Source organism: Humulus lupulus, chromosome 5 (assembly GCF_963169125.1).
Source record: "Humulus lupulus chromosome 5, drHumLupu1.1, whole genome shotgun sequence".
Taxonomy (NCBI): Eukaryota; Viridiplantae; Streptophyta; class Magnoliopsida; order Rosales; family Cannabaceae; genus Humulus; species Humulus lupulus.
Window position 1 is genome coordinate 89,256,631 of NC_084797.1, and position 9,259 is coordinate 89,265,889.

Sequence of the window (9,259 nt, forward strand, 5' to 3'; positions counted from 1 at the left end):
ATTGCGTTAATTTTAAGCTACCTATCAAAAAGATATGCACAACATACATATATAATTATATACGCATGCGATATAATAAATTAAATATCTAATAAATAGTGATCAACAAATGTTAAAATACTCAAAATTGTTATGAAATTTCTGAATGAATAAAGAGAGGATAAATTTATAGCTATAGTAGATGACATCCAAATCAAAACTGCGTAGCTAGGGAATGTATGATCTGTATTTTCTGTACTATAAAATAAAGTGTGAGTGTAGCTAAACCCTTGGTAATTTCAACAAAATAATATGATCCAGATTTCTCGTTCTATTGTAGTATTTATCTTCAGACTTCTCCAATACTACTTGACTGATCATGTCGCCAACATTTCACGGGAGACAATGAGCTAGAACTGAGCGACGCGTAAGTCTTATGTTAAATTTAATAGATTTGCTAGAGTGTTTGATTTATATAGTTCGCAATACATATTTAGTGTGTGAGCCAAATTAATTCATGTATTTAAATATATATTTTTATAACTGCTTGAAGATTATCAATATTATTGAGCAGATTTTTAGAGAGGCTCGAATAGAATGAGGATTTGACTTTGCTCGACCCTTTTGTTGGAATTAAGCTCGCCGCTAGCGAGACCCTTAAGGATCAACAAGATCGGATATAGCCAGATCTTACTTAAAATGACGATTCCATCGCATTTTGACTGCTAATGTAGACCAATCATGATAAGTATCTCTTATTTTAACTAACTTATAGAAATGTACAAATAGTACCCAATATGACCTAAACCATGTATTATTTTCACTTACACATATATTTTCTTGTTGTTGAACTTGAGAGAATCACTACTAAAAAAATGGATTTGGTGTCGGTTAAAAAGTGAAGCTTTTGCCATTTGCGTGGCCTACAAAATCAATGCCTATTCAAGTGTCGTGATTGATATCATCAGAGGCGCCTGTTTTCACCGTCGCTAAACTTAAAAAAAAATTGTAAAATAATGAAACACCCACTACTACAAAACTGGGCTTTCCCGACACCCAACAACGACAGTCAACTCTGTTGACTGTCGTAATTACTTAGCGAGACTCTACGCCGACAGTTAAAAACTGTAGGCATACAGATCAACATCGACAGCTAATAACTGTCACCGTTGCTTTTGAGTGTCGCTATTGATCCCAATACCGACAGTTAATTCGAGACCAATGCCGACAGTTAAAATGTGTCGCTATTGACCCCAACGCCGACAGTTAATTCGAGACCAATGCCGACAGTTAAAACGTGTCGCTATTGACTCCAACGCCGACAGTTAATAAATGTTCAATGCCGACAGTCATAAAAATGTCGCCAAAATTCAAATAAAAAATTATAATTAATGAATAATATAATTTTAAAAATAACTAAATTATGTAAATATGTATTTATTAAAAACTTTTAAAACTAGATTTTTTTGTTTCTAAATTTTTCATATTATTAACTTTTGTATTTATAATAGTTTTTATATCAAATTTTAAATTAATTATGATATTAAGAGTAACATAGGTCGGTAGTATGTGAACCGACTTATCATGTCACATTATTATTTATTTTACATTATTTTAATTTTAAAATATATTAATTTATTTAAACTATAAATATATATGTAAGATATTAATTAATTTATAAAAATATATATACTTATTAATATTACATATATTATAATTTTTGAAATATAAATAAATTAATTATTTGTAATTAAAAAACTAATTTAATGTTAATAAACAATAAAATATTTTAATTTAATAGTAATTATAATTTAAAATAAAATAAAAAACTTTATAAAATACTCTAGAGTATCTCTTCAATAGCTTTTTAAATGACATGGTAGGTCGGTTGTGTGAAAAATGACTTTTCATGCGACATAGTAGATCAGTTGTGTGAGATCACGTTTAACATGTCATTATAAAAATATATTATTAAAGATACTCTAATTTGTTTTTATATTATTTGAATTTTAAAACATATTAATATATTAAAATAATATATATAAAATATTTTAATTTAAAATAAAAAAGTTAAAAAAATTAGACTATCTTTTTAATAATTTTTACATCATTATAAAAATATAATATTAAAGATATTCTAATTTGTATTATATTATTAGAGTTTTAAAGTATAAATTATTAATTAATTGTAATAAAAAAATTTCACCAAAAACATAAGCTGCTGCCTCTTTTTTTCTTCTTCTCAGTCGAGACCTCTTCTCTTCTCTTCCCAGTGGACTATGCCTCCTATTCTCTTCTCTTCTCTTCAGTCGACAACGCCTCCTCTTCTCTTTTCTTTTCTTCAGTCGACGACGCCTCCTCCCATCTCTCTTCTCTTCTCCGTCAAAGCCCAGCCACCTGAGACCCTCCATTGCAGCCCAGCCACCTGAAGCCCTCCGTTGCAGCCTAGCCATCTGAAGCGGTCGCAACCCAACAACCTGAAGACCTCCCAACCAAAGCCATCCTCCATTCTGCTTCGTATTGTAGCGAGGCGACACTCATCTGATCATCTCTCTTTTGGAATCATTTTTTTTTTCTATATTTGGGTAAGTGATTTCTCCAAGTTTTGATTTCTTCTAATATTGGTTTATATTTGTAAAATGCAAGAATATATTTTTTATATCCCTCAAATTTTTGTTACAGATTTTCTCTGAAATTCCTCTTTCTCTTATCATATCAGGTTGTCGTGTAAAAACCATATTAACTATTGTGTTCTCAAGGAAAGTCATTATTTGTTCAAGTATTGCTTCAGTCGTTTACCGTTCTATGTTTTGTTTAGAGAAAATTAGTGTACAATTCTATTTATTTTGGCTATGTATTTGATTTTAACATTTTTATTTCCACTTTTTACTTTGATTTCTGGCAGTTTAGTTTATCAAATATATATATATATATATATATATACATTCTATTCATGTTTTACAGTATCGCAGGCTCAACAAGTCTGAAAGACATGTTTGTCTTACTTTATATATATGAATGGCTATATTAAATTGGGACACTTTTGGGTTTTGTTTGTATTACAAAAGTTTAGAATCCATGTGTTTTCTTGAGAGAGACAATAAGTGAGAGACTAAGTCCAAGCATGGGTTTTGTTATTCTTGGGGAGTTATATATATATATATTCTAATCTGCTAGTTAAGTTGTTCTGTCGGTTTGTAGCCATAGTGTTTGATCATTTAGTGCTCTGCATTTGTGCAACTTTTGGTTTCTTTTTATAGTGTAGAATTGAAATCCTCAAGGGGAGTTCATGAGAACATATTCCGCCTTGCTGGACTGAACCTCAAGAATAGTTTTCTTATGTCATTGGTGTGCTCTTATTATATTTTTAATGGCTTTTGAGGTTTCTGTGATATTATACCTTCAAAGCTACGTATTTTTAGACTCAAATGTGACAATATTATGTATTCTGGGGTTCCAAAGGTCTAATGGTATGTCTCTCTTTTTTTTACCTGAAAAATTTAAGGATTGCTTAGTTAGCAATCTCATAGTTACATTCTGCAATACTATGATAAAGGTTCTATTGGTGAGAAAAGTGTGATTAAAGTTTGTATTTATGGTGTGATTGTTGTAGGCATTTTTGCTTGCTAGGTGTAGAATTTATGCTCGTTATTTGTTTATGTTTTAGTCAATACATAAATCATATTGCATTTATCTTATAAGAACATTGCTTTTATTATAATATTTTTTTGTATGTTCTTGTTTCCTTCCTTTTATTATATATTATATGAGCATTTCTTTTATTATATTATTCATATAGTTGATATGAATTGTATGTGGGTATGAAGAGCATTATTCATTGGAACTTGTGTTGTTGTTATTGGGTTTTATTGGTTTATTCAAATGGTATGTTAGGCATTTGAAAGGGTGCATAGGTTGTTTAACTTTAATTTGATGGTATTTATTCTGTGGTATTCATTTGCTGTTATATTTTGTAATTTCCAATATCAGCAAGTAACAAGTTCAATTGGTACTTTGCTTTTTTTGAATGTGAAAATTTTAAGGCAAGTGGTAGAATTTGAAAGGTATTATTAGCTCTGTGTTGAAAGATTTAATTAAACTTATGTCATGTGTGATGCAGTTGATTCCGAAAATGACAATGCAGGGTAATTATCATATATTCTCCCATATAACAGTTGTGAAAAAGTATTGTAAACTCATAGCAGTAAAAGACATATCCTTTTAAGAGGAAAAGTCTAGGAAATGTTATCAAGAAGTGTAGATGCTTACATGTTGACTGTGTTATTTGTTAAGATCCCATTTTTACCAGTTTGTCTAGAGTTCAGATTGACTCAGCGTAAGCTTAAATCCACATTGCTATTTGCTGGGGTGAGACTTGAGATTGTATGCTTGTTGTAATATATTTTTTGTCTACTTATCATGGACTGTCATTGTTGATATTGTTGTCTCATGTTGCAGAGTTTGACTTGAAATTTGAGATGATACTGTGATATTTCTTTTAGAAACTCCCAAATTCTGCTTTGATTAAAGATAATTGCTGTAAACTCTTGGGCTTTTAATTTATTACTGTTTGTTAAATAAATAAAATTAAGTAGATAAATATAAAATTTAGTTTTTTTGTCCAGTTATTACTATGTCACAACTAATCTGTTACTGAGAGGTCACTTGGCATTTATGCAGCTAGCGCCAGCCCCACTACCACCACCATTTCCAGAAGGCTACATCCCCTCACGAACACAGAATCGGAAAATGGCCCTGAAACCCAACAAATGGGGGAGGCACAACCACCTCCCCTTGACCCATCATTGATCAAGGCCCAGCTAAAAGAATGAAATTCTGAATAAGAGGTGTCGCATCATAAGTTGTCTGTCTAGATCTGAAGCTAAGTTAATCGCTACAACTTTAAATATCCGCTAACTCCTAGGCCTTTTTCGGTTGTGGTAAAGATCTGAAGCTAAGCTAACTTAATCACTACAACTTTATATATGTTGTGGTAGTTATCCGCACGAGCTGGACCCTCGAGTCGTGGAGGAGTCAAGAGCAGAACCAGTGGAGGAAGTAGAGGAGGTTAAGTGACGGAGGAACCGTTAAGAATATTGAAGATAGGGAGAAGCCTGCAAAATGACGTGAAGGAGAAGTTGATAAGGTTTTTGAAGGATAATCTAGACGTATTTTCATGGAGTCATGAGGATATGGTGGGTATAAACCCCGGTGTGATGTGCCACCATTTGAATATCTCCCCAGAAGCGAGGCCCGTTAGGCAGAAGAGGCGGGCGTTAGACCCAAAAAGGTACGCAACATTAAAGGAGGAGGTTGACAAGCTGAAGGCCAACGGGTTCATCCGTGAGTCTTTTTACCCTGTGTGGGTGTCAAACCCAGTACTCGTTCCAAAGCCAAATGGGAAATGGAGGACCTGCGTCAATTTCTCGAACCTGAATAAAGCTTGTCCTAAGGACAACTTCCCACTCCCAAGGACAGCTTCCCACTCCCAAGGACAGATCAGCTAGTAGACGCGACGGCAGGGCATGAATTACTGAGTTTCATGGACGCCTACTCGAGGTACATCCAGATCCCAATGAACCTAGCAGATGAAGAGCACACGTCATTCATTACAGATAAAGGGCTCTATTGTTACAAGGTGATGCCCTTCGGGTTGAAGAACGTGGGTGCCACTTATCAGAGGTTGGTGAATAAGATGTTTGCTAACCAGATAGGGAGAAACATGGAGGTGTATGTGGATGATATGTTATTGAAGACCAAGAATGCAACAGAGCTCAACAAGGACCTTGGTGAGATGTTCGACACACTTAGGAAATACCGAATGAAGTTGAATCCCGTCAAGTGCACCTTCGGTGTATCCTCAGGAAAATTCTTGGGCTTCATGGTCAATTCCAGAGGCATCGAGGCCAATCCTGATAAGATAAAAGCCCTAATAGATATGAGCCCGCCAAAGAACAAGAAGGAAGTGCAATGCTTAACGGGAAGGGTGGCGGCCCTTAATAGATTTATTTCAAGGTCCACCGATAAGTGCCTCCCCTTCTTTGACATCCTCAAAGGGAGCAAAAAGTTCGCTTGGGATGAAAAATGCGAAGAGGCATTTGTCAAGCTGAAGGAGCACTTGGGGAAGCCACCCCTGTTGGCGAAACCTGAGAAGGGCGAGAGGCTGTACCTGTACTTGGCAGTGTCTGAGCGTGCCATAAGCGCAACCTTGGTTAAAGGGGAGAAGAAGCAGCAACAACCCGTGTACTATATCAGCAAGCGTCTGGTGGACGCGGAGAACCGTTACCTAGAGATTGAAAAGTTGGCCTATGCGTTAGTGGTGGCCTCGAGGAAGTTGAGGCCCTACTTCCATGCGCACGCGATTGAAGTCCTGACATATAGTCCCTTGAGGCAGGTCTTGCATAAACTTGAGACCTCAGGGAGGTTGATGAAATGGTCGATCAAGTTGAGTCAATTTGATATTGTGTATACCCCAAGAGCTTCCATCAATGGACAGGTGTTGGTGGACTTTATAGTAGAGTTCACCCATCAGCCGAATGGAGGAAGAAGTGAAGAAGGGGAGCAGCCTATTATAGAGGAAGTGCGAGGGGGTCTAGAGGAATGGAGTTTGCATGTTGATGGGGCGTCCAATGAAGGAGGATCCGGAGTGGGCATCATGATGACAGGGCCCGAGGGACACAAAATGTATTGCGCGATCCGGTTCGGGTTTGAGGCCTCCAATAACGAGGCAGAGTACGAGGCGCTCCTGGCTGGCTTGCGTTTAGCCCAGGAGCTGAGAGTGACGCGCCTTCGTATCTTCAGCGACTCTCAGTTGGTGGTGTACCAAGTAAAGGAGGAATACCAGGCGAGGGGACCCAAGATGGCAGCCTACTTGGAAAGGGTGAAGGGCTATCTGGGACAGTTAGTGGCATATAGCATAGAGCAAATCCCCAGAGAAAGGAATACCCATGCTGATGCACTCGCGAAGCTGGCGTCCACCAAGGACGGTGATATCTTGGAGTTGATACCCGTGGAGTACTTACCCAAACCCAGCATCGAAGACGCGGACGTGCATATAATTAGTGCCCCAAGGGAGTCGTGGACTGAGCCGATCAAAAGGTACCTGGAGGAAGGAACCTTGCCTGCAGCCAAAAACGAGTCCCGGAGGTTGGTGTACAGGGCCGCTAGATACACCCTGGTAGATGGAGTCCTTTACAAGAGAGGTTTCTCAATCCACTCCTGCGGTGTGTAGAAGGGGAGAAGGCGTTGAGAGTATTGCATGAGATACACGAGAGAGAGTGTGGCAACCATGAGAGCGGACCCTCCACCGCTAGGAAGGCCATAAGACAAGGATACTACTGGCCCTCCATGGAGAGAGACGCGCATGACTTTGCCAAGAAATGCGACAAATGCCAGAGGCACGCCAACTACCCTCGGAAACCCCCAAGTGAGCTAACTAGCATGACCAGTCCCTGGCCCTTCGCTATCTGGGGAATAGACTTGATCAGTGCTCTTCCCGCAGGCAGGGGTGGAGCGAAATATGCGGTGGTAGCAGTGGACTACTTCACTAAGTGGGTAGAAGCAGAACCCCTTGTGAAGACAACAGCCAAGCACATCACCTCTTTCGTCAACAAATTCATTGTTTGTAGATATGGAGTACCCTACAAAATTATTTCTGACAACGGTACCCAGTTCGAGGGGGGAGCTTTCGAGGAGTATTGTAGGGGAAGGGGCATAAGGAGAAGTTTCTCCGCGGTCGTACACCCGCAGGCCAATGGACAGGTGGAGGCGATAAACAGGGTCCTTAAGAAGAACTTGAAGGCTAAGCTAGAAAAGATGAAGGGAGCCTGGGTAGAGGAGCTACCAAATGTGATGTGGGCTTACAGAACCACCCCACACACGACTACTGGGGAGTCCCCATTCTCCTTGGCCTACGGATGCGAAGCCGTACTCCCGGTTGAGATGCAGGTTGAGTCCCCCAGGCAGGCGTATGGAGATGAGGCCAACCGCGTAGCTCTGGCCGAGAGCTTGGACATGCTTGAAGAGAAGAGAGAAAAAGCACAAATGAGGGTGCCAGTATACCAACAGCATGCCGCAAGGTATTACAATTCGAGGGTGCGAGAGAGAACTTTCAGAGTTGGCGACTTGGTGCTGAGGAAGGTACTCCCTAACACGCGAGACCCAGGAGCAGGAGTGCTGGGGGCGAATTGGGAGGGGCCCTACCAGGTTGCTCAGTGCATACCCCCGAACACCTATAAGCTGGCGCGCATGGAACGCGGAGCACCTTAGGAAGTACTACCAGTAAGGCACCCACGCCCGGTGGTAAAAGGACAAGTGTTGCACGCTATCTTAGTATGATAGAGAAGAATCAAAGAGGTTACTTAGATAACCTCCTGAGTAGGTGTGAGTCTTTTTTATTTTATTTTCTATGAAAATCTCATATGTATCGCTGTAGCCAGAATTTTATGAATGAAACTGTTTGCAACTTCGTATGTACTTTTCTTCGCTACGCGGGCATCAGCCAAAGTGCCTGCTGAAATAAATTTCGCCAAGCACTTAGGGGGCAGGACAGGAGGCGAAAACATGCAACTGACAGGGGAACCTAAAAAGGACCCATTGCCCTCCTAAAACAGAGGATCCTAAAAATGACCCCTTGCCCTCCTAAAAAGGAGGCTCCTAAAAGGGACCCTCTACCAAGAGGACCCTAAAAACGACCCCCTGTCAGGAGGACCCTAAAAGGGACCCTACGCACTAGGAGGATCCTAAAATGGGCCCTCCATCAAGAGGAAGTAACCCTAAAAAAAAAAAAATGAACCCTTTAATGGGGAATCCTAGAGGGACCACCTATACCAGGGCCTTAAACGAAGTCCTTACAAGGCCTCCCCTGGGATCACAAGGATTAGCTACCCTTGTGAACACCAAGGAAGCCATAGGGACTTACAAAAAAAAAGATGGTAACGACAATAATAAGTCTAGTGCGGCCACCAAGCCGTCTAGCCAAAAAGGGTCCTAAAAGAGACCCTTGCAAAAATAGTACTATGAATAACGACGAGAAGGACGCTTCTCGCAACAAATAATAAGCGCGCGCAAGAATATATAAAATGATAGTTAGGACCCAAGGGGTCAAAATATCCTTATAAAAGTAATCAAGAGGCACCAAAAGGGGTCTCAGTGAATCCTCTCACATGGGTTCCAAAGGACCTCCAGCCTGGTGAATAAAAGAGGGGAACCAACCAAACCCCATCATACAGGCTCAAAAGGACCTCAAATGCAGTAGAATAAAAGATAAATAGCAACACAC